The sequence below is a fragment of the Lithobates pipiens genome, unplaced genomic scaffold, assembly GCF_037356315.1.
Source record: "Lithobates pipiens isolate NorthernLeopardFrog02 unplaced genomic scaffold, aLitPip1_a1.2 Scaffold_16, whole genome shotgun sequence".
Classification (NCBI taxonomy): Eukaryota; Metazoa; Chordata; class Amphibia; order Anura; family Ranidae; genus Lithobates; species Lithobates pipiens.
Genome location: NW_027507748.1, coordinates 226,562,709 through 226,589,876, shown reverse-complemented (window position 1 = coordinate 226,589,876; position 27,168 = coordinate 226,562,709).

The window sequence follows — 27,168 nt, the reverse complement described above, 5'->3', positions numbered from 1 at the left end:
GTATTTTTTTGAAATTTTGAAAAGTGTCTTGGGAAGACAGAATAGGCTTTAAAATGGTCTCAAAAGCCATCCAAACTGATGAAACAATGAGTGAAATAGATAATGGTCAATGAAAAGGTTTTAAACTGCATTTTTCTGTTTTGGTGACGTCACATTGATGACATTTCTGACTTTTGATGGATTCACTTTCCAGATAGAAAAAATGGCCATTCCCATATTTTTCTTGACATTTTAAGACTGAAATGATATGATATTTCATCCCTCTGGTCAATCTTTCTTAAGAAGATAGCATAATGAATAAAAAGTCGTAAATTAAAAATTCTGGGTCACACCCCTTGTTTTTTTTTGAAATTTTGAAAAATGTCTTGGGAATGTAGAAAATGCATTAAAATGAGTATGGAAGTCATCCAAAATTATGAAACAATGAGTGAAATGGATAATGGTCAATGAAAAGGTTTGAAACTGCATTTTCCTGTTTGGTGTCGTCACATTGATGAGGTTTCTGACTTTTGATGGATTCACTTCCAGATAGAAAAAATGGCCATTTCCATATTTTCAAAAGTGCAAGGGGTGAGACCCAAAATGTTTAATTTACGCCTTTTTATTCATTACGCTATCTTCTTAAGAATGATTGACCAGAGGGTAGAAATATCATATGATTTCAGTCTTAAAATTTCAAGAAAAATATGGGAATGGCCATTTTTTCTATCTGGAAGTGAATCCATCAAAAGTCAGAAACCTCATCAATGTGACCACACCAAACAGGAAAATGCAGTTTCAAACCTTTTCATTGACCATTATCCATTTCACTCATTGTTTCATAATTTTGGATGACTTCCATACTCATTTTAATGCATTTTCTACATTCCCAAGACATTTTTCAAAATTTCAAAAAAAAAACAAGGGGTGTGACCCAGAATTTTTAATTTACGCCTTATTCATTATGCTATCTTCTTAAGAAAGATTGACCAGAGGGATGAAATATCATATGATTTCAGTCTTAAAATGTCAAGAAAAATATGGGAATGGCCATTTTTTCTATCTGGAAAGTGAATCCATCAAAAGTCAGAAATGTCATCAATGTGACGTCACCAAAACAGAAAAATGAAACAATGAGTGAAATGGATAATGGTCAATGAAAAGGTTTGAAACTGCATTTTCCTGTTTGGTGTCGTCACATTGATGAGGTTTCTGACTTTTGATGGATTCACTTCCAGATAGAAAAAATGGCCATTCCCTTATTTTTCTTGAAATTTTAAGACTGAAATCATATGATATTTCTACCCTCTGTTCAATCATTCTTAAGAAGATAGCGTAATGAATAAAAAGGCGTAAATTAAACATTTTGGGTCTCATTCCTTGCATTTTTTTGAAATTTTGAAAACTGTCTTGGGAAGATAGAATAGGCTTTAAAAGGGTCTCAAAAGCCCTCCAAACTGATGAAACAATGAGGGAAATAGATAATGGTCAACAAAAAGGTGTTAAACTGCATTTTCCTGTTTTGGTGACGTCACATTGATGACGTTTCTGACTTTTGATGGATTCACTTCCAGATAGAAAAAATGGCCATTCCCATATATTTCTTAAAATTTTAAGACTGAAATCATATGATATTTCAACCCTCTGGTCAATCATTCTTAAGAAGACAGCAGAAAGAGTAAAAAGGCATAAATTAAAAAGTTTGGGTCTCACCCCTTGTATTTTTTTGAAATTTTGAAAAGTGTCTTGGGAAGACAGAATAGGCTTTAAAATGGTCTCAAAAGCCATCCAAACTGATGAAACAATGAGTGAAATAGATAATGGTCAATGAAAAGGTTTTAAACTGCATTTTCCTGTTTTGGTGACGTCACATTGATGACGTTTCTGACTTTTGATGGATTCACTTCCAGATAGAAAAAATGGCCATTCCCATATATTTCTTAAAATTTTAAGACTGAAATCATATGATATTTCAACCCTCTGGTCAATCATTCTTAAGAAGACAGCAGAAAGAGTAAAAAGGCATAAATTAAAAAGTTTGGGTCTCACCCCTTGTATTTTTTTGAAATTTTGAAAAGTGTCTTGGGAAGACAGAATAGGCTTTAAAATGGTCTCAAAAGCCATCCAAACTGATGAAACAATGAGTGAAATAGATAATGGTCAATGAAAAGGTTTTAAACTGCATTTTTCTGTTTTGGTGACGTCACATTGATGACATTTCTGACTTTTGATGGATTCACTTCCAGATAGAAAAAATGGCCATTCCCATATATTTTTTAAATTTTAAGACTGAAATCATATGATATTTCAACCCTCTGGTCAATCATTCTTAAGAAGACAGCAGAAAGAGTAAAAAGGCATAAATTAAAAAGTTTGGGTCTCACCCTTTATATTTTTTTGAAATTTTGAAAAGTGTCTTGGGAAGACAGAATAGGCTTTAAAATGGTCTCAAAAGCCATCCAAACTGATGAAACAATGAGTGAAATAGATAATGGTCAATGAAAAGGTTTTAAACTGCATTTTTCTGTTTTGGTGACGTCACATTGATGACATTTCTGACTTTTGATGGATTCACTTTCCAGATAGAAAAAATGGCCATTCCCATATTTTTCTTGACATTTTAAGACTGAAATCATATGATATTTCATCCCTCTGGTCAATCTTTCTTAAGAAGATAGCATAATGAATAAAAAGGTGTCAATTAAAAATTCTGGGTCACACCCCTTTTTTTTTTTTAAATTTTGAAAAATGTCTTGGGAATGTAGAAAATGCATTAAAATGAGTATGGAAGTCATCCAAAATTATGAAACAATGAGTGAAATGGATAATGGTCAATGAAAAGGTTTGAAACTGCATTTTCCTGTTTGGTGTCGTCACATTGATGAGGTTTCTGAGTTTTGATGGATTCACTTCCAGATAGAAAAAATGGCCATTCCCATATTTTTCTTGAAATTTTAAGACTGAAATCATATGATATTTCTACCCTCTGGTCAATCATTCTTAAGAAGATAGCGTAATGAATAAAAAGGCGTAAATTAAACATTTTAGGTCTCACCCCTTGCATTTTTTTGAAATTTTGAAAACTGTCTTGGGAAGATAGAATAGGCTTTAAAAGGGTCTCAAAAGCCCTCCAAACTGATGAAACAATGAGGGAAATAGATAATGGTCACCGAAAAGGTGTTAAACTGCATTTTCCTGTTTTGGTGACGTCACATTGATGACGTTTCTGACTTTTGATGGATTCACTTCCAGATAAAAAAAATGGCCATTCCCATATATTTCTTAAAATTTTAAGACTGAAATCATATGATATTTCATCCCTCTGGTCAATCATTCTTAAGAAGACAGCAGAAAGAGAAAAAAGGCATAAATTAAAAAGTTTGGGTCTCACCCCTTGTATTTTTTTGAAATTCTGAAAAGTGTCTTGGGAAGACAGAATAGGCTTTAAAATGGTCTCAAAAGCCATCCAAACTGATGAAACAATGAGTGAAATAGATAATGGTCAATGAAAAGGTTTTAAACTGCATTTTTCTGTTTTGGTGACGTCACATTGATGACATTTCTGACTTTTGATGGATTCACTTCCAGATAGAAAAAATGGCCATTCCCATATATTTCTTAAAATTTTAAGACTGAAATCATATGATATTTCAACCCTCTGGTCAATCATTCTTAAGAAGACAGCAGAAAGAGTAAAAAGGCATAAATTAAAAAGTTTGGGTCTCACCCCTTGTATTTTTTTTGAAATTTTGAAAAGTGTCTTGGGAAGACAGAATAGGCTTTAAAATGGTCTCAAAAGCCATCCAAACTGATGAAACAATGAGTGAAATAGATAATGGTCAATGAAAAGGTTTTAAACTGCATTTTTCTGTTTTGGTGACGTCACATTGATGACATTTCTGACTTTTGATGGATTCACTTTCCAGATAGAAAAAATGGCCATTCCCATATTTTTCTTGACATTTTAAGACTGAAATCATATGATATTTCATCCCTCTGGTCAATCTTTCTTAAGAAGATAGCATAATGAATAAAAAGTCGTAAATTAAAAATTCTGGGTCACACCCCTTGTTTTTTTTTGAAATTTTGAAAAATGTCTTGGGAATGTAGAAAATGCATTAAAATGAGTATGGAAGTCATCCAAAATTATGAAACAATGAGTGAAATGGATAATGGTCAATGAAAAGGTTTGAAACTGCATTTTCCTGTTTGGTGTCGTCACATTGATGAGGTTTCTGACTTTTGATGGATTCACTTCCAGATAGAAAAAATGGCCATTCCCATATTTTCAAAAGTGCAAGGGGTGAGACCCAAAATGTTTAATTTACGCCTTTTTATTCATTACGCTATCTTCTTAAGAATAATTGACCAGAGGGTAGAAATATCATATGATTTCAGTCTTAAAATTTCAAGAAAAATATGGGAATGGCCATTTTTTCTATCTGGAAGTGAATCCATCAAAAGTCAGAAACCTCATCAATGTGACCACACCAAACAGGAAAATGCAGTTTCAAACCTTTTCATTGACCATTATCCATTTCACTCATTGTTTCATAATTTTGGATGACTTCCATACTCATTTTAAGGCATTTTCTACATTCCCAAGACATTTTTCAAAATTTCAAAAAAAAAACAAGGGGTGTGACCCAGAATTTTTAATTTACGCCTTTTTATTCATTATGCTATCTTCTTAAGAAAGATTGACCAGAGGGATGAAATATCATATGATTTCAGTCTAAAAATGTCAAGAAAAATATGGGAATGGCCATTTTTTCTATCTGGAAAGTTAATCCATCAAAAGTCAGAAATGTCATCAATGTGACGTCACCAAAACAGAAAAATGAAACAATGAGTGAAATGGATAATGGTCAATGAAAAGGTTTGAAACTGCATTTTCCTGTTTGGTGTCGTCACATTGATGAGGTTTCTGACTTTTGATGGATTCACTTCCAGATAGAAAAAATGGCCATTCCCATATTTTTCTTGAAATTTTAAGACTGAAATATATGATATTTCTACCCTCTGGTCAATCATTCTTAAGAAGATAGCGTAATGAATAAAAAGGCGTAAATTAAACATTTTGGGTCTCATTCCTTGCATTTTTTGAAATTTTGAAAACTGTCTTGGGAAGATAGAATAGGCTTTAAAAGGGTCTCAAAAGCCCTCCAAACTGATGAAACAATGAGGGAAATAGATAATGGTCAACAAAAAGGTGTTAAACTGCATTTTCCTGTTTTGGTGACGTCACATTGATGACGTTTCTGACTTTTGATGGATTCACTTCCAGATAGAAAAAATGGCCATTCCCATATATTTCTTAAAATTTTAAGACTGAAATCATATGATATTTCAACCCTCTGGTCAATCATTCTTAAGAAGACAGCAGAAAGAGTAAAAAGGCATAAATTAAAAAGTTTGGGTCTCACCCCTTGTATTTTTTTGAAATTTTGAAAAGTGTCTTGGGAAGACAGAATAGGCTTTAAAATGGTCTCAAAAGCCATCCAAACTGATGAAACAATGAGTGAAATAGATAATGGTCAATGAAAAGGTTTTAAACTGCATTTTCCTGTTTTGGTGACGTCACATTGATGACGTTTCTGACTTTTGATGGATTCACTTCCAGATAGAAAAAATGGCCATTCCCATATATTTCTTAAAATTTTAAGACTGAAATCATATGATATTTCAACCCTCTGGTCAATCATTCTTAAGAAGACAGCAGAAAGAGTAAAAAGGCATAAATTAAAAAGTTTGGGTCTCACCCCTTGTATTTTTTTGAAATTTTGAAAAGTGTCTTGGGAAGACAGAATAGGCTTTAAAATGGTCTCAAAAGCCATCCAAACTGATGAAACAATGAGTGAAATAGATAATGGTCAATGAAAAGGTTTTAAACTGCATTTTTCTGTTTTGGTGACGTCACATTGATGACATTTCTGACTTTTGATGGATTCACTTCCAGATAGAAAAAATGGCCATTCCCATATATTTTTTAAATTTTAAGACTGAAATCATATGATATTTCAACCCTCTGGTCAATCATTCTTAAGAAGACAGCAGAAAGAGTAAAAAGGCATAAATTAAAAAGTTTGGGTCTCACCCTTTATATTTTTTTGAAATTTTGAAAAGTGTCTTGGGAAGACAGAATAGGCTTTAAAATGGTCTCAAAAGCCATCCAAACTGATGAAACAATGAGTGAAATAGATAATGGTCAATGAAAAGGTTTTAAACTGCATTTTTCTGTTTTGGTGACGTCACATTGATGACATTTCTGACTTTTGATGGATTCACTTTCCAGATAGAAAAAATGGCCATTCCCATATTTTTCTTGACATTTTAAGACTGAAATCATATGATATTTCATCCCTCTGGTCAATCTTTCTTAAGAAGATAGCATAATGAATAAAAAGGTGTCAATTAAAAATTCTGGGTCACACCCCTTTTTTTTTTTTAAATTTTGAAAAATGTCTTGGGAATGTAGAAAATGCATTAAAATGAGTATGGAAGTCATCCAAAATTATGAAACAATGAGTGAAATGGATAATGGTCAATGAAAAGGTTTGAAACTGCATTTTCCTGTTTGGTGTCGTCACATTGATGAGGTTTCTGAGTTTTGATGGATTCACTTCCAGATAGAAAAAATGGCCATTCCCATATTTTTCTTGAAATTTTAAGACTGAAATCATATGATATTTCTACCCTCTGGTCAATCATTCTTAAGAAGATAGCGTAATGAATAAAAAGGCGTAAATTAAACATTTTAGGTCTCACCCCTTGCATTTTTTTGAAATTTTGAAAACTGTCTTGGGAAGATAGAATAGGCTTTAAAAGGGTCTCAAAAGCCCTCCAAACTGATGAAACAATGAGGGAAATAGATAATGGTCACCGAAAAGGTGTTAAACTGCATTTTCCTGTTTTGGTGACGTCACATTGATGACGTTTCTGACTTTTGATGGATTCACTTCCAGATAAAAAAAATGGCCATTCCCATATATTTCTTAAAATTTTAAGACTGAAATCATATGATATTTCATCCCTCTGGTCAATCATTCTTAAGAAGACAGCAGAAAGAGAAAAAAGGCATAAATTAAAAAGTTTGGGTCTCACCCCTTGTATTTTTTTGAAATTCTGAAAAGTGTCTTGGGAAGACAGAATAGGCTTTAAAATGGTCTCAAAAGCCATCCAAACTGATGAAACAATGAGTGAAATAGATAATGGTCAATGAAAAGGTTTTAAACTGCATTTTTCTGTTTTGGTGACGTCACATTGATGACATTTCTGACTTTTGATGGATTCACTTCCAGATAGAAAAAATGGCCATTCCCATATATTTCTTAAAATTTTAAGACTGAAATCATATGATATTTCAACCCTCTGGTCAATCATTCTTAAGAAGACAGCAGAAAGAGTAAAAAGGCATACATTAAAAAGTTTGGGTCTCACCCCTTGTATTTTTTTGAAATTTTGAAAAGTGTCTTGGGAAGACAGAATAGGCTTTAAAATGGTCTCAAAAGCCATCCAAACTGATGAAACAATGAGTGAAATAGATAATGGTCAATGAAAAGGTTTTAAACTGCATTTTTCTGTTTTGGTGACGTCACATTGATGACATTTCTGACTTTTGATGGATTCACTTTCCAGATAGAAAAAATGGCCATTCCCATATTTTTCTTGACATTTTAAGACTGAAATCATATGATATTTCATCCCTCTGGTCAATCTTTCTTAAGAAGATAGCATAATGAATAAAAAGTCGTAAATTAAAAATTCTGGGTCACACCCCTTGTTTTTTTTTGAAATTTTGAAAAATGTCTTGGGAATGTAGAAAATGCATTAAAATGAGTATGGAAGTCATCCAAAATTATGAAACAATGAGTGAAATGGATAATGGTCAATGAAAAGGTTTGAAACTGCATTTTCCTGTTTGGTGTCGTCACATTGATGAGGTTTCTGACTTTTGATGGATTCACTTCCAGATAGAAAAAATGGCCATTCCCATATTTTCAAAAGTGCAAGGGGTGAGACCCAAAATGTTTAATTTACGCCTTTTTATTCATTACGCTATCTTCTTAAGAATGATTGACCAGAGGGTAGAAATATCATATGATTTCAGTCTTAAAATTTCAAGAAAAATATGGGAATGGCCATTTTTTCTATCTGGAAGTGAATCCATCAAAAGTCAGAAACCTCATCAATGTGACCACACCAAACAGGAAAATGCAGTTTCAAACCTTTTCATTGACCATTATCCATTTCACTCATTGTTTCATAATTTTGGATGACTTCCATACTCATTTTAAGGCATTTTCTACATTCCCAAGACATTTTTCAAAATTTCAAAAAAAAAACAAGGGGTGTGACCCAGAATTTTTAATTTACGCCTTTTTATTCATTATGCTATCTTCTTAAGAAAGATTGACCAGAGGGATGAAATATCATATGATTTCAGTCTAAAAATGTCAAGAAAAATATGGGAATGGCCATTTTTTCTATCTGGAAAGTGAATCCATCAAAAGTCAGAAATGTCATCAATGTGACGTCACCAAAACAGAAAAATGAAACAATGAGTGAAATGGATAATGGTCAATGAAAAGGTTTGAAACTGCATTTTCCTGTTTGGTGTCGTCACATTGATGAGGTTTCTGACTTTTGATGGATTCACTTCCAGATAGAAAAAATGGCCATTCCCTTATTTTTCTTGAAATTTTAAGACTGAAATCATATGATATTTCTACCCTCTGTTCAATCATTCTTAAGAAGATAGCGTAATGAATAAAAAGGCGTAAATTAAACATTTTGGGTCTCATTCCTTGCATTTTTTTGAAATTTTGAAAACTGTCTTGGGAAGATAGAATAGGCTTTAAAAGGGTCTCAAAAGCCCTCCAAACTGATGAAACAATGAGGGAAATAGATAATGGTCAACAAAAAGGTGTTAAACTGCATTTTCCTCTTTTGGTGACGTCACATTGATGACGTTTCTGACTTTTGATGGATTCACTTCCAGATAGAAAAAATGGCCATTCCCATATATTTCTTAAAATTTTAAGACTGAAATCATATGATATTTCAACCCTCTGGTCAATCATTCTTAAGAAGACAGCAGAAAGAGTAAAAAGGCATAAATTAAAAAGTTTGGGTCTCACCCTTTATATTTTTTTGAAATTTTGAAAAGTGTCTTGGGAAGACAGAATAGGCTTTAAAATGGTCTCAAAAGCCATCCAAACTGATGAAACAATGAGTGAAATAGATAATGGTCAATGAAAAGGTTTTAAACTGCATTTTTCTGTTTTGGTGACGTCACATTGATGACATTTCTGACTTTTGATGGATTCACTTTCCAGATAGAAAAAATGGCCATTCCCATATTTTTCTTGACATTTTAAGACTGAAATCATATGATATTTCATCCCTCTGGTCAATCTTTCTTAAGAAGATAGCATAATGAATAAAAAGGTGTCAATTAAAAATTCTGGGTCACACCCCTTTTTTTTTTTTAAATTTTGAAAAATGTCTTGGGAATGTAGAAAATGCATTAAAATGAGTATGGAAGTCATCCAAAATTATGAAACAATGAGTGAAATGGATAATGGTCAATGAAAAGGTTTGAAACTGCATTTTCCTGTTTGGTGTCGTCACATTGATGAGGTTTCTGAGTTTTGATGGATTCACTTCCAGATAGAAAAAATGGCCATTCCCATATTTTTCTTGAAATTTTAAGACTGAAATCATATGATATTTCTACCCTCTGGTCAATCATTCTTAAGAAGATAGCGTAATGAATAAAAAGGCGTAAATTAAACATTTTAGGTCTCACCCCTTGCATTTTTTTGAAATTTTGAAAACTGTCTTGGGAAGATAGAATAGGCTTTAAAAGGGTCTCAAAAGCCCTCCAAACTGATGAAACAATGAGGGAAATAGATAATGGTCAACAAAAAGGTGTTAAACTGCATTTTCCTGTTTTGGTGACGTCACATTGATGACGTTTCTGACTTTTGATGGATTCACTTCCAGATAAAAAAAATGGCCATTCCCATATATTTCTTAAAATTTTAAGACTGAAATCATATGATATTTCATCCCTCTGGTCAATCATTCTTAAGAAGACAGCAGAAAGAGAAAAAAGGCATAAATTAAAAAGTTTGGGTCTCACCCCTTGTATTTTTTTGAAATTCTGAAAAGTGTCTTGGGAAGACAGAATAGGCTTTAAAATGGTCTCAAAAGCCATCCAAACTGATGAAACAATGAGTGAAATAGATAATGGTCAATGAAAAGGTTTTAAACTGCATTTTTCTGTTTTGGTGACGTCACATTGATGACATTTCTGACTTTTGATGGATTCACTTCCAGATAGAAAAAATGGCCATTCCCATATATTTCTTAAAATTTTAAGACTGAAATCATATGATATTTCAACCCTCTGGTCAATCATTCTTAAGAAGACAGCAGAAAGAGTAAAAAGGCATAAATTAAAAAGTTTGGGTCTCACCCCTTGTATTTTTTTTGAAATTTTGAAAAGTGTCTTGGGAAGACAGAATAGGCTTTAAAATGGTCTCAAAAGCCATCCAAACTGATGAAACAATGAGTGAAATAGATAATGGTCAATGAAAAGGTTTTAAACTGCATTTTTCTGTTTTGGTGACGTCACATTGATGACATTTCTGACTTTTGATGGATTCACTTTCCAGATAGAAAAAATGGCCATTCCCATATTTTTCTTGACATTTTAAGACTGAAATCATATGATATTTCATCCCTCTGGTCAATCTTTCTTAAGAAGATAGCATAATGAATAAAAAGTCGTAAATTAAAAATTCTGGGTCACACCCCTTGTTTTTTTTTGAAATTTTGAAAAATGTCTTGGGAATGTAGAAAATGCATTAAAATGAGTATGGAAGTCATCCAAAATTATGAAACAATGAGTGAAATGGATAATGGTCAATGAAAAGGTTTGAAACTGCATTTTCCTGTTTGGTGTCGTCACATTGATGAGGTTTCTGACTTTTGATGGATTCACTTCCAGATAGAAAAAATGGCCATTCCCATATTTTCAAAAGTGCAAGGGGTGAGACCCAAAATGTTTAATTTACGCCTTTTTATTCATTACGCTATCTTCTTAAGAATAATTGACCAGAGGGTAGAAATATCATATGATTTCAGTCTTAAAATTTCAAGAAAAATATGGGAATGGCCATTTTTTCTATCTGGAAGTGAATCCATCAAAAGTCAGAAACCTCATCAATGTGACCACACCAAACAGGAAAATGCAGTTTCAAACCTTTTCATTGACCATTATCCATTTCACTCATTGTTTCATAATTTTGGATGACTTCCATACTCATTTTAAGGCATTTTCTACATTCCCAAGACATTTTTCAAAATTTCAAAAAAAAAACAAGGGGTGTGACCCAGAATTTTTAATTTACGCCTTTTTATTCATTATGCTATCTTCTTAAGAAAGATTGACCAGAGGGATGAAATATCATATGATTTCAGTCTAAAAATGTCAAGAAAAATATGGGAATGGCCATTTTTTCTATCTGGAAAGTTAATCCATCAAAAGTCAGAAATGTCATCAATGTGACGTCACCAAAACAGAAAAATGAAACAATGAGTGAAATGGATAATGGTCAATGAAAAGGTTTGAAACTGCATTTTCCTGTTTGGTGTCGTCACATTGATGAGGTTTCTGACTTTTGATGGATTCACTTCCAGATAGAAAAAATGGCCATTCCCATATTTTTCTTGAAATTTTAAGACTGAAATATATGATATTTCTACCCTCTGGTCAATCATTCTTAAGAAGATAGCGTAATGAATAAAAAGGCGTAAATTAAACATTTTGGGTCTCATTCCTTGCATTTTTTGAAATTTTGAAAACTGTCTTGGGAAGATAGAATAGGCTTTAAAAGGGTCTCAAAAGCCCTCCAAACTGATGAAACAATGAGGGAAATAGATAATGGTCAACGAAAAGGTGTTAAACTGCATTTTCCTGTTTTGGTGACGTCACATTGATGACGTTTCTGACTTTTGATGGATTCACTTCCAGATAGAAAAAATGGCCATTCCCATATAATTCTTAAAATTTTAAGACTGAAATCATATGATATTTCAACCCTCTGGTCAATCATTCTTAAGAAGACAGCAGAAAGAGTAAAAAGGCATAAATTAAAAAGTTTGGGTCTCACCCCTTGTATTTTTTTGAAATTTTGAAAAGTGTCTTGGGAAGACAGAATAGGCTTTAAAATGGTCTCAAAAGCCATCTAAACTGATGAAACAATGAGTGAAATAGATAATGGTCAATGAAAAGGTTTTAAACTGCATTTTTCTGTTTTGGTGACGTCACATTGATGACATTTCTGGCTTTTGATGGATTCACTTCCAGATAGAAAAAATGGCCATTCCCATATATTTCTTAAAATTGTAAGACTGAAATCATATGATATTTCATCCCTCTGGTCAATCATTCTTAAGAAGACAGCAGAAAGAGTAAAAAGGCATAAATTAAAAAGTTTGGGTCTCACCCCTTGTATTTTTTTGAAATTCTGAAAAGTGTCTTGGGAAGACAGAATAGGCTTTAAAATGGTCTCAAAAGCCATCCAAACTGATGAAACAATGAGTGAAATAGATAATGGTCAATGAAAAGGTTTTAAACTGCATTTTTCTGTTTTGGTGACGTCACATTGATGACATTTCTGACTTTTGATGGATTCACTTCCAGATAGAAAAAATGGCCATTCCCATATATTTCTTAAAATTTTAAGACTGAAATCATATGATATTTCAACCCTCTGGTCAATCATTCTTAAGAAGACAGCAGAAAGAGTAAAAAGGCATAAATTAAAAAGTTTGGGTCTCACCCCTTGTATTTTTTTGAAATTTTGAAAAGTGTCTTGGGAAGACAGAATAGGCTTTAAAATGGTCTCAAAAGCCATCCAAACTGATGAAACAATGAGTGAAATAGATAATGGTCAATGAAAAGGTTTTAAACTGCATTTTTCTGTTTTGGTGACGTCACATTGATGACATTTCTGACTTTTGATGGATTCACTTCCAGATAGAAAAAATGGCCATTCCCATATATTTTTTAAATTTTAAGACTGAAATCATATGATATTTCAACCCTCTGGTCAATCATTCTTAAGAAGACAGCAGAAAGAGTAAAAAGGCATAAATTAAAAAGTTTGGGTCTCACCCTTTATATTTTTTTGAAATTTTGAAAAGTGTCTTGGGAAGACAGAATAGGCTTTAAAATGGTCTCAAAAGCCATCCAAACTGATGAAACAATGAGTGAAATAGATAATGGTCAATGAAAAGGTTTTAAACTGCATTTTTCTGTTTTGGTGACGTCACATTGATGACATTTCTGACTTTTGATGGATTCACTTTCCAGATAGAAAAAATGGCCATTCCCATATTTTTCTTGACATTTTAAGACTGAAATCATATGATATTTCATCCCTCTGGTCAATCTTTCTTAAGAAGATAGCATAATGAATAAAAAGGTGTCAATTAAAAATTCTGGGTCACACCCCTTTTTTTTTTTTAAATTTTGAAAAATGTCTTGGGAATGTAGAAAATGCATTAAAATGAGTATGGAAGTCATCCAAAATTATGAAACAATGAGTGAAATGGATAATGGTCAATGAAAAGGTTTGAAACTGCATTTTCCTGTTTGGTGTCGTCACATTGATGAGGTTTCTGAGTTTTGATGGATTCACTTCCAGATAGAAAAAATGGCCATTCCCATATTTTTCTTGAAATTTTAAGACTGAAATCATATGATATTTCTACCCTCTGGTCAATCATTCTTAAGAAGATAGCGTAATGAATAAAAAGGCGTAAATTAAACATTTTAGGTCTCACCCCTTGCATTTTTTTGAAATTTTGAAAACTGTCTTGGGAAGATAGAATAGGCTTTAAAAGGGTCTCAAAAGCCCTCCAAACTGATGAAACAATGAGGGAAATAGATAATGGTCACCGAAAAGGTGTTAAACTGCATTTTCCTGTTTTGGTGACGTCACATTGATGACGTTTCTGACTTTTGATGGATTCACTTCCAGATAGAAAAAATGGCCATTCCCATATATTTTTTAAATTTTAAGACTGAAATCATATGATATTTCAACCCTCTGGTCAATCATTCTTAAGAAGACAGCAGAAAGAGTAAAAAGGCATAAATTAAAAAGTTTGGGTCTCACCCCTTATATTTTTTTGAAATTTTGAAAAGTGTCTTGGGAAGACAGAATAGGCTTTAAAATGGTCTCAAAAGCCATCCAAACTGATGAAACAATGAGTGAAATAGATAATGGTCAATGAAAAGGTTTTAAACTGCATTTTTCTGTTTTGGTGACGTCACATTGATGACATTTCTGACTTTTGATGGATTCACTTTCCAGATAGAAAAAATGGCCATTCCCATATTTTTCTTGACATTTTAAGACTGAAATCATATGATATTTCATCCCTCTGGTCAATCTTTCTTAAGAAGATAGCATAATGAATAAAAAGGCGTAATTTAAAAATTCTGGGTCACACCCCTTGTTTTTTTCTGAAATTTTGAAAAATGTCTTGGGAATGTAGAAAATGCATTAAAATGAGTATGGAAGTCATCCAAAATTATGAAACAATGAGTGAAATGGATAATGGTCAATGAAAAGGTTTGAAACTACATTTTCCTGTTTGGTGTGGTCACATTGATGAGGTTTCTGACTTTTGATGGATTCACTTCCAGATAGAAAAAATGGCCATTCCCATATTTTTCTTGAAATTTTAAGACTGAAATCATATGATATTTCTACCCTCTGGTCAATCATTCTTAAGAAGATAGCGTAATGAATAAAAAGGCGTAAATTAAACATTTTGGGTCTCACCCCTTGCATTTTTTTGAAATTTTGAAAACTGTCTTGGTAGATAGAATAGGCTTTAAAAGGGTCTCAAAGGCCCTCCAAACTGATGAAACAATGAGGGAAATAGATAATGGTCACCGAAAAGGTGTTAAACTGCATTTTCCTGTTTTGGTGACGTCACATTGATGACGTTTCTGACTTTTGATGGATTCACTTCCAGATAGAAAAAATGGCCATTCCCATATATTTCTTAAAATGTTAAGACTGAAATCATATGATATTTCATCCCTCTGGTCAATCATTCTTAAGAAGACAGCAGAAAGAGTAAAAAGGCATAAATTAAAAAGTTTGGGTCTCACCCCTTGTATTTTTTGAAATTCTGAAAAGTGTCTTGGGAAGACAGAATAGGCTTTAAAATGGTCTCAAAAGCCATCCAAACTGATGAAACAATGAGTGAAATAGATAATGGTCAATGAAAAGGTTTTAAACTGCATTTTTCTGTTTTGGTGACGTCACATTGATGACATTTCTGACTTTTGATGGATTCACTTCCAGATAGAAAAAATGGCCATTCCCATATATTTCTTAAAATTTTAAGACTGAAATCATATGATATTTCAACCCTCTGGTCAATCATTCTTAAGAAGACAGCAGAAAGAGTAAAAAGGCATACATTAAAAAGTTTGGGTCTCACCCCTTGTATTTTTTTGAAATTTTGAAAAGTGTCTTGGGAAGACAGAATAGGCTTTAAAATGGTCTCAAAAGCCATCCAAACTGATGAAACAATGAGTGAAATAGATAATGGTCAATGAAAAGGTTTTAAACTGCATTTTTCTGTTTTGGTGACGTCACATTGATGACATTTCTGACTTTTGATGGATTCACTTTCCAGATAGAAAAAATGGCCATTCCCATATTTTTCTTGACATTTTAAGACTGAAATCATATGATATTTCATCCCTCTGGTCAATCTTTCTTAAGAAGATAGCATAATGAATAAAAAGTCGTAAATTAAAAATTCTGGGTCACACCCCTTGTTTTTTTTTGAAATTTTGAAAAATGTCTTGGGAATGTAGAAAATGCATTAAAATGAGTATGGAAGTCATCCAAAATTATGAAACAATGAGTGAAATGGATAATGGTCAATGAAAAGGTTTGAAACTGCATTTTCCTGTTTGGTGTCGTCACATTGATGAGGTTTCTGACTTTTGATGGATTCACTTCCAGATAGAAAAAATGGCCATTCCCATATTTTCAAAAGTGCAAGGGGTGAGACCCAAAATGTTTAATTTACGCCTTTTTATTCATTACGCTATCTTCTTAAGAATAATTGACCAGAGGGTAGAAATATCATATGATTTCAGTCTTAAAATTTCAAGAAAAATATGGGAATGGCCATTTTTTCTATCTGGAAGTGAATCCATCAAAAGTCAGAAACCTCATCAATGTGACCACACCAAACAGGAAAATGCAGTTTCAAACCTTTTCATTGACCATTATCCATTTCACTCATTGTTTCATAATTTTGGATGACTTCCATACTCATTTTAAGGCATTTTCTACATTCCCAAGACATTTTTCAAAATTTCAAAAAAAAAACAAGGGGTGTGACCCAGAATTTTTAATTTACGCCTTTTTATTCATTATGCTATCTTCTTAAGAAAGATTGACCAGAGGGATGAAATATCATATGATTTCAGTCTAAAAATGTCAAGAAAAATATGGGAATGGCCATTTTTTCTATCTGGAAAGTTAATCCATCAAAAGTCAGAAATGTCATCAATGTGACGTCACCAAAACAGAAAAATGAAACAATGAGTGAAATGGATAATGGTCAATGAAAAGGTTTGAAACTGCATTTTCCTGTTTGGTGTCGTCACATTGATGAGGTTTCTGACTTTTGATGGATTCACTTCCAGATAGAAAAAATGGCCATTCCCATATTTTTCTTGAAATTTTAAGACTGAAATATATGATATTTCTACCCTCTGGTCAATCATTCTTAAGAAGATAGCGTAATGAATAAAAAGGCGTAAATTAAACATTTTGGGTCTCATTCCTTGCATTTTTTGAAATTTTGAAAACTGTCTTGGGAAGATAGAATAGGCTTTAAAAGGGTCTCAAAAGCCCTCCAAACTGATGAAACAATGAGGGAAATAGATAATGGTCAACGAAAAGGTGTTAAACTGCATTTTCCTGTTTTGGTGACGTCACATTGATGACGTTTCTGACTTTTGATGGATTCACTTCCAGATAGAAAAAATGGCCATTCCCATATAATTCTTAAAATTTTAAGACTGAAATCATATGATATTTCAACCCTCTGGTCAATCATTCTTAAGAAGACAGCAGAAAGAGTAAAAAGGCATAAATTAAAAAGTTTGGGTCTCACCCCTTGTATTTTTTTGAAATTTTGAAAAGTGTCTTGGGAAGACAGAATAGGCTTTAAAATGGTCTCAAAAGCCATCTAAACTGATGAAACAATGAGTGAAATAGATAATGGTCAATGAAAAGGTTTTAAACTGCATTTTTCTGTTTTGGTGACGTCACATTGATGACATTTCTGGCTTTTGATGGATTCACTTCCAGATAGAAAAAATGGCCATTCCCATATATTTCTTAAAATTGTAAGACTGAAATCATATGATATTTCATCCCTCTGGTCAATCATTCTTAAGAAGACAGCAGAAAGAGTAAAAAGGCATAAATTAAAAAGTTTGGGTCTCACCCCTTGTATTTTTTTGAAATTCTGAAAAGTGTCTTGGGAAGACAGAATAGGCTTTAAAATGGTCTCAAAAGCCATCCAAACTGATGAAACAATGAGTGAAATAGATAATGGTCAATGAAAAGGTTTTAAACTGCATTTTTCTGTTTTGGTGACGTCACATTGATGACATTTCTGACTTTTGATGGATTCACTTCCAGATAGAAAAAATGGCCATTCCCATATATTTCTTAAAATTTTAAGACTGAAATCATATGATATTTCAACCCTCTGGTCAATCATTCTTAAGAAGACAGCAGAAAGAGTAAAAAGGCATAAATTAAAAAGTTTGGGTCTCACCCCTTGTATTTTTTTGAAATTTTGAAAAGTGTCTTGGGAAGACAGAATAGGCTTTAAAATGGTCTCAAAAGCCATCCAAACTGATGAAACAATGAGTGAAATAGATAATGGTCAATGAAAAGGTTTTAAACTGCATTTTTCTGTTTTGGTGACGTCACATTGATGACATTTCTGACTTTTGATGGATTCACTTCCAGATAGAAAAAATGGCCATTCCCATATATTTTTTAAATTTTAAGACTGAAATCATATGATATTTCAACCCTCTGGTCAATCATTCTTAAGAAGACAGCAGAAAGAGTAAAAAGGCATAAATTAAAAAGTTTGGGTCTCACCCTTTATATTTTTTTGAAATTTTGAAAAGTGTCTTGGGAAGACAGAATAGGCTTTAAAATGGTCTCAAAAGCCATCCAAACTGATGAAACAATGAGTGAAATAGATAATGGTCAATGAAAAGGTTTTAAACTGCATTTTTCTGTTTTGGTGACGTCACATTGATGACATTTCTGACTTTTGATGGATTCACTTTCCAGATAGAAAAAATGGCCATTCCCATATTTTTCTTGACATTTTAAGACTGAAATCATATGATATTTCATCCCTCTGGTCAATCTTTCTTAAGAAGATAGCATAATGAATAAAAAGGTGTCAATTAAAAATTCTGGGTCACACCCCTTTTTTTTTTTTAAATTTTGAAAAATGTCTTGGGAATGTAGAAAATGCATTAAAATGAGTATGGAAGTCATCCAAAATTATGAAACAATGAGTGAAATGGATAATGGTCAATGAAAAGGTTTGAAACTGCATTTTCCTGTTTGGTGTCGTCACATTGATGAGGTTTCTGAGTTTTGATGGATTCACTTCCAGATAGAAAAAATGGCCATTCCCATATTTTTCTTGAAATTTTAAGACTGAAATCATATGATATTTCTACCCTCTGGTCAATCATTCTTAAGAAGATAGCGTAATGAATAAAAAGGCGTAAATTAAACATTTTAGGTCTCACCCCTTGCATTTTTTTGAAATTTTGAAAACTGTCTTGGGAAGATAGAATAGGCTTTAAAAGGGTCTCAAAAGCCCTCCAAACTGATGAAACAATGAGGGAAATAGATAATGGTCACCGAAAAGGTGTTAAACTGCATTTTCCTGTTTTGGTGACGTCACATTGATGACGTTTCTGACTTTTGATGGATTCACTTCCAGATAGAAAAAATGGCCATTCCCATATATTTTTTAAATTTTAAGACTGAAATCATATGATATTTCAACCCTCTGGTCAATCATTCTTAAGAAGACAGCAGAAAGAGTAAAAAGGCATAAATTAAAAAGTTTGGGTCTCACCCCTTATATTTTTTTGAAATTTTGAAAAGTGTCTTGGGAAGACAGAATAGGCTTTAAAATGGTCTCAAAAGCCATCCAAACTGATGAAACAATGAGTGAAATAGATAATGGTCAATGAAAAGGTTTTAAACTGCATTTTTCTGTTTTGGTGACGTCACATTGATGACATTTCTGACTTTTGATGGATTCACTTTCCAGATAGAAAAAATGGCCATTCCCATATTTTTCTTGACATTTTAAGACTGAAATCATATGATATTTCATCCCTCTGGTCAATCTTTCTTAAGAAGATAGCATAATGAATAAAAAGGCGTAATTTAAAAATTCTGGGTCACACCCCTTGTTTTTTTCTGAAATTTTGAAAAATGTCTTGGGAATGTAGAAAATGCATTAAAATGAGTATGGAAGTCATCCAAAATTATGAAACAATGAGTGAAATGGATAATGGTCAATGAAAAGGTTTGAAACTACATTTTCCTGTTTGGTGTGGTCACATTGATGAGGTTTCTGACTTTTGATGGATTCACTTCCAGATAGAAAAAATGGCCATTCCCATATTTTTCTTGAAATTTTAAGACTGAAATCATATGATATTTCTACCCTCTGGTCAATCATTCTTAAGAAGATAGCGTAATGAATAAAAAGGCGTAAATTAAACATTTTGGGTCTCACCCCTTGCATTTTTTTGAAATTTTGAAAACTGTCTTGGTAGATAGAATAGGCTTTAAAAGGGTCTCAAAGGCCCTCCAAACTGATGAAACAATGAGGGAAATAGATAATGGTCACCGAAAAGGTGTTAAACTGCATTTTCCTGTTTTGGTGACGTCACATTGATGACGTTTCTGACTTTTGATGGATTCACTTCCAGATAGAAAAAATGGCCATTCCCATATATTTCTTAAAATGTTAAGACTGAAATCATATGATATTTCATCCCTCTGGTCAATCATTCTTAAGAAGACAGCAGAAAGAGTAAAAAGGCATAAATTAAAAAGTTTGGGTCTCACCCCTTGTATTTTTTGAAATTCTGAAAAGTGTCTTGGGAAGACAGAATAGGCTTTAAAATGGTCTCAAAAGCCATCCAAACTGATGAAACAATGAGTGAAATAGATAATGGTCAATGAAAAGGTTTTAAACTGCATTTTTCTGTTTTGGTGACGTCACATTGATGACATTTCTGACTTTTGATGGATTCACTTCCAGATAGAAAAAATGGCCATTCCCATATATTTCTTAAAATTTTAAGACTGAAATCATATGATATTTCAACCCTCTGGTCAATCATTCTTAAGAAGACAGCAGAAAGAGTAAAAAGGCATACATTAAAAAGTTTGGGTCTCACCCCTTGTATTTTTTTGAAATTTTGAAAAGTGTCTTGGGAAGACAGAATAGGCTTTAAAATGGTCTCAAAAGCCATCCAAACTGATGAAACAATGAGTGAAATAGATAATGGTCAATGAAAAGGTTTTAAACTGCATTTTTCTGTTTTGGTGACGTCACATTGATGACATTTCTGACTTTTGATGGATTCACTTTCCAGATAGAAAAAATGGCCATTCCCATATTTTTCTTGACATTTTAAGACTGAAATCATATGATATTTCATCCCTCTGGTCAATCTTTCTTAAGAAGATAGCATAATGAATAAAAAGTCGTAAATTAAAAATTCTGGGTCACACCCCTTGTTTTTTTTTGAAATTTTGAAAAATGTCTTGGGAATGTAGAAAATGCATTAAAATGAGTATGGAAGTCATCCAAAATTATGAAACAATGAGTGAAATGGATAATGGTCAATGAAAAGGTTTGAAACTGCATTTTCCTGTTTGGTGTCGTCACATTGATGAGGTTTCTGACTTTTGATGGATTCACTTCCAGATAGAAAAAATGGCCATTCCCATATTTTCAAAAGTGCAAGGGGTGAGACCCAAAATGTTTAATTTACGCCTTTTTATTCATTACGCTATCTTCTTAAGAATGATTGACCAGAGGGTAGAAATATCATATGATTTCAGTCTTAAAATTTCAAGAAAAATATGGGAATGGCCATTTTTTCTATCTGGAAGTGAATCCATCAAAAGTCAGAAACCTCATCAATGTGACCACACCAAACAGGAAAATGCAGTTTCAAACCTTTTCATTGACCATTATCCATTTCACTCATTGTTTCATAATTTTGGATGACTTCCATACTCATTTTAAGGCATTTTCTACATTCCCAAGACATTTTTCAAAATTTCAAAAAAAAAACAAGGGGTGTGACCCAGAATTTTTAATTTACGCCTTTTTATTCATTATGCTATCTTCTTAAGAAAGATTGACCAGAGGGATGAAATATCATATGATTTCAGTCTAAAAATGTCAAGAAAAATATGGGAATGGCCATTTTTTCTATCTGGAAAGTGAATCCATCAAAAGTCAGAAATGTCATCAATGTGACGTCACCAAAACAGAAAAATGAAACAATGAGTGAAATGGATAATGGTCAATGAAAAGGTTTGAAACTGCATTTTCCTGTTTGGTGTCGTCACATTGATGAGGTTTCTGACTTTTGATGGATTCACTTCCAGATAGAAAAAATGGCCATTCCCTTATTTTTCTTGAAATTTTAAGACTGAAATCATATGATATTTCTACCCTCTGTTCAATCATTCTTAAGAAGATAGCGTAATGAATAAAAAGGCGTAAATTAAACATTTTGGGTCTCATTCCTTGCATTTTTTTGAAATTTTGAAAACTGTCTTGGGAAGATAGAATAGGCTTTAAAAGGGTCTCAAAAGCCCTCCAAACTGATGAAACAATGAGGGAAATAGATAATGGTCAACAAAAAGGTGTTAAACTGCATTTTCCTGTTTTGGTGACGTCACATTGATGACGTTTCTGACTTTTGATGGATTCACTTCCAGATAGAAAAAATGGCCATTCCCATATATTTCTTAAAATTTTAAGACTGAAATCATATGATATTTCAACCCTCTGGTCAATCATTCTTAAGAAGACAGCAGAAAGAGTAAAAAGGCATAAATTAAAAAGTTTGGGTCTCACCCCTTGTATTTTTTTGAAATTTTGAAAAGTGTCTTGGGAAGACAGAATAGGCTTTAAAATGGTCTCAAAAGCCATCCAAACTGATGAAACAATGAGTGAAATAGATAATGGTCAATGAAAAGGTTTTAAACTGCATTTTCCTGTTTTGGTGACGTCACATTGATGACGTTTCTGACTTTTGATGGATTCACTTCCAGATAGAAAAAATGGCCATTCCCATATATTTCTTAAAATTTTAAGACTGAAATCATATGATATTTCAACCCTCTGGTCAATCATTCTTAAGAAGACAGCAGAAAGAGTAAAAAGGCATAAATTAAAAAGTTTGGGTCTCACCCCTTGTATTTTTTTGAAATTTTGAAAAGTGTCTTGGGAAGACAGAATAGGCTTTAAAATGGTCTCAAAAGCCATCCAAACTGATGAAACAATGAGTGAAATAGATAATGGTCAATGAAAAGGTTTTAAACTGCATTTTTCTGTTTTGGTGACGTCACATTGATGACATTTCTGACTTTTGATGGATTCACTTCCAGATAGAAAAAATGGCCATTCCCATATATTTTTTAAATTTTAAGACTGAAATCATATGATATTTCAGCCCTCTGGTCAATCATTCTTAAGAAGACAGCAGAAAGAGTAAAAAGGCATAAATTAAAAAGTTTGGGTCTCACCCCTTATATTTTTTTGAAATTTTGAAAAGTGTCTTGGGAAGACAGAATAGGCTTTAAAATGGTCTCAAAAGCCATCCAAACTGATGAAACAATGAGTGAAATAGATAATGGTCAATGAAAAGGTTTTAAACTGCATTTTTCTGTTTTGGTGACGTCACATTGATGACATTTCTGACTTTTGATGGATTCACTTTCCAGATAGAAAAAATGGCCATTCCCATATTTTTCTTGACATTTTAAGACTGAAATCATATGATATTTCATCCCTCTGGTCAATCTTTCTTAAGAAGATAGCATAATGAATAAAAAGGTGTCAATTAAAAATTCTGGGTCACACCCCTTTTTTTTTTTAAAATTTTGAAAAATGTCTTGGGAATGTAGAAAATGCATTAAAATGAGTATGGAAGTCATCCAAACTTATGAAACAATGAGTGAAATGGATAATGGTCAATGAAAAGGTTTGAAACTGCATTTTCCTGTTTGGTGTCGTCACATTGATGAGGTTTCTGAGTTTTGATGGATTCACTTCCAGATAGAAAAAATGGCCATTCCCATATTTTTCTTGAAATTTTAAGACTGAAATCATATGATATTTCTACCCTCTGGTCAATCATTCTTAAGAAGATAGCGTAATGAATAAAAAGGCGTAAATTAAACATTTTAGGTCTCACCCCTTGCATTTTTTTGAAATTTTGAAAACTGTCTTGGGAAGATAGAATAGGCTTTAAAAGGGTCTCAAAAGCCCTCCAAACTGATGAAACAATGAGGGAAATAGATAATGGTCACCGAAAAGGTGTTAAACTGCATTTTCCTGTTTTGGTGACGTCACATTGATGACGTTTCTGACTTTTGATGGATTCACTTCCAGATAAAAAAAATGGCCATTCCCATATATTTCTTAAAATTTTAAGACTGAAATCATATGATATTTCATCCCTCTGGTCAATCATTCTTAAGAAGACAGCAGAAAGAGAAAAAAGGCATAAATTAAAAAGTTTGGGTCTCACCCCTTGTATTTTTTTGAAATTCTGAAAAGTGTCTTGGGAAGACAGAATAGGCTTTAAAATGGTCTCAAAAGCCATCCAAACTGATGAAACAATGAGTGAAATAGATAATGGTCAATGAAAAGGTTTTAAACTGCATTTTTCTGTTTTGGTGACGTCACATTGATGACATTTCTGACTTTTGATGGATTCACTTCCAGATAGAAAAAATGGCCATTCCCATATATTTCTTAAAATTTTAAGACTGAAATCATATGATATTTCAACCCTCTGGTCAATCATTCTTAAGAAGACAGCAGAAAGAGTAAAAAGGCATAAATTAAAAAGTTTGGGTCTCACCCCTTGTATTTTTTTTTAAATTTTGAAAAGTGTCTTGGGAAGACAGAATAGGCTTTAAAATGGTCTCAAAAGCCATCCAAACTGATGAAACAATGAGTGAAATAGATAATGGTCAATGAAAAGGTTTTAAACTGCATTTTTCTGTTTTGGTGACGTCACATTGATGACATTTCTGACTTTTGATGGATTCACTTTCCAGATAGAAAAAATGGCCATTCCCATATTTTTCTTGACATTTTAAGACTGAAATCATATGATATTTCATCCCTCTGGTCAATCTTTCTTAAGAAGATAGCATAATGAATAAAAAGTCGTAAATTAAAAATTCTGGGTCACACCCCTTGTTTTTTTTTGAAATTTTGAAAAATGTCTTGGGAATGTAGAAAATGCATTAAAATGAGTATGGAAGTCATCCAAAATTATGAAACAATGAGTGAAATGGATAATGGTCAATGAAAAGGTTTGAAACTGCATTTTCCTGTTTGGTGTCGTCACATTGATGAGGTTTCTGACTTTTGATGGATTCACTTCCAGATAGAAAAAATGGCCATTCCCATATTTTCAAAAGTGCAAGGGGTGAGACCCAAAATGTTTAATTTACGCCTTTTTATTCATTACGCTATCTTCTTAAGAATAATTGACCAGAGGGTAGAAATATCATATGATTTCAGTCTTAAAATTTCAAGAAAAATATGGGAATGGCCATTTTTTCTATCTGGAAGTGAATCCATCAAAAGTCAGAAACCTCATCAATGTGACCACACCAAACAGGAAAATGCAGTTTCAAACCTTTTCATTGACCATTATCCATTTCACTCATTGTTTCATAATTTTGGATGACTTCCATACTCATTTTAAGGCATTTTCTACATTCCCAAGACATTTTTCAAAATTTCAAAAAAAAAACAAGGGGTGTGACCCAGAATTTTTAATTTACGCCTTTTTATTCATTATGCTATCTTCTTAAGAAAGATTGACCAGAGGGATGAAATATCATATGATTTCAGTCTAAAAATGTCAAGAAAAATATGGGAATGGCCATTTTTTCTATCTGGAAAGTTAATCCATCAAAAGTCAGAAATGTCATCAATGTGACGTCACCAAAACAGAAAAATGAAACAATGAGTGAAATGGATAATGGTCAATGAAAAGGTTTGAAACTGCATTTTCCTGTTTGGTGTCGTCACATTGATGAGGTTTCTGACTTTTGATGGATTCACTTCCAGATAGAAAAAATGGCCATTCCCATATTTTTCTTGAAATTTTAAGACTGAAATATATGATATTTCTACCCTCTGGTCAATCATTCTTAAGAAGATAGCGTAATGAATAAAAAGGCGTAAATTAAACATTTTGGGTCTCATTCCTTGCATTTTTTGAAATTTTGAAAACTGTCTTGGGAAGATAGAATAGGCTTTAAAAGGGTCTCAAAAGCCCTCCAAACTGATGAAACAATGAGGGAAATAGATAATGGTCAACGAAAAGGTGTTAAACTGCATTTTCCTGTTTTGGTGACGTCACATTGATGACGTTTCTGACTTTTGATGGATTCACTTCCAGATAGAAAAAATGGCCATTCCCATATAATTCTTAAAATTTTAAGACTGAAATCATATGATATTTCAACCCTCTGGTCAATCATTCTTAAGAAGACAGCAGAAAGAGTAAAAAGGCATAAATTAAAAAGTTTGGGTCTCACCCCTTGTATTTTTTTGAAATTTTGAAAAGTGTCTTGGGAAGACAGAATAGGCTTTAAAATGGTCTCAAAAGCCATCTAAACTGATGAAACAATGAGTGAAATAGATAATGGTCAATGAAAAGGTTTTAAACTGCATTTTTCTGTTTTGGTGACGTCACATTGATGACATTTCTGACTTTTGATGGATTCACTTCCAGATAGAAAAAATGGCCATTCCCATATATTTCTTAAAATTGTAAGACTGAAATCATATGATATTTCATCCTTCTGGTCAATCATTCTTAAGAAGACAGCAGAAAGAGTAAAAAGGCATAAATTAAAAAGTTTGGGTCTCACCCCTTGTATTTTTTTGAAATTCTGAAAAGTGTCTTGGGAAGACAGAATAGGCTTTAAAATGGTCTCAAAAGCCATCCAAACTGATGAAACAATGAGTGAAATAGATAATGGTCAATGAAAAGGTTTTAAACTGCATTTTTCTGTTTTGGTGACGTCACATTGATGACATTTCTGACTTTTGATGGATTCACTTCCAGATAGAAAAAATGGCCATTCCCATATATTTCTTAAAATTTTAAGACTGAAATCATATGATATTTCAACCCTCTGGTCAATCATTCTTAAGAAGACAGCAGAAAGAGTAAAAAGGCATAAATTAAAAAGTTTGGGTCTCACCCCTTGTATTTTTTTGAAATTTTGAAAAGTGTCTTGGGAAGACAGAATAGGCTTTAAAATGGTCTCAAAAGCCATCCAAACTGATGAAACAATGAGTGAAATAGGTAATGGTCAATGAAAAGGTTTTAAACAGCATTTTTCTGTTTTGGTGACGTCACATTGATGACATTTCTGACTTTTGATGGATTCACTTTCCAGATAGAAAAAATGGCCATTCCCATATTTTTCTTGACATTTTAAGACTGAAATCATATGATATTTCATCCCTCTGGTCAATCTTTCTTAAGAAGATAGCATAATGAATAAAAAGGCGTAATTTAAAAATTCTGGGTCACACCCCTTGTTTTTTTCTGAAATTTTGAAAAATGTCTTGGGAATGTAGAAAATGCATTAAAATGAGTATGGAAGTCATCCAAAATTATGAAACAATGAGTGAAATGGATAATGGTCAATGAAAAGGTTTGAAACTACATTTTCCTGTTTGGTGTGGTCACATTGATGAGGTTTCTGACTT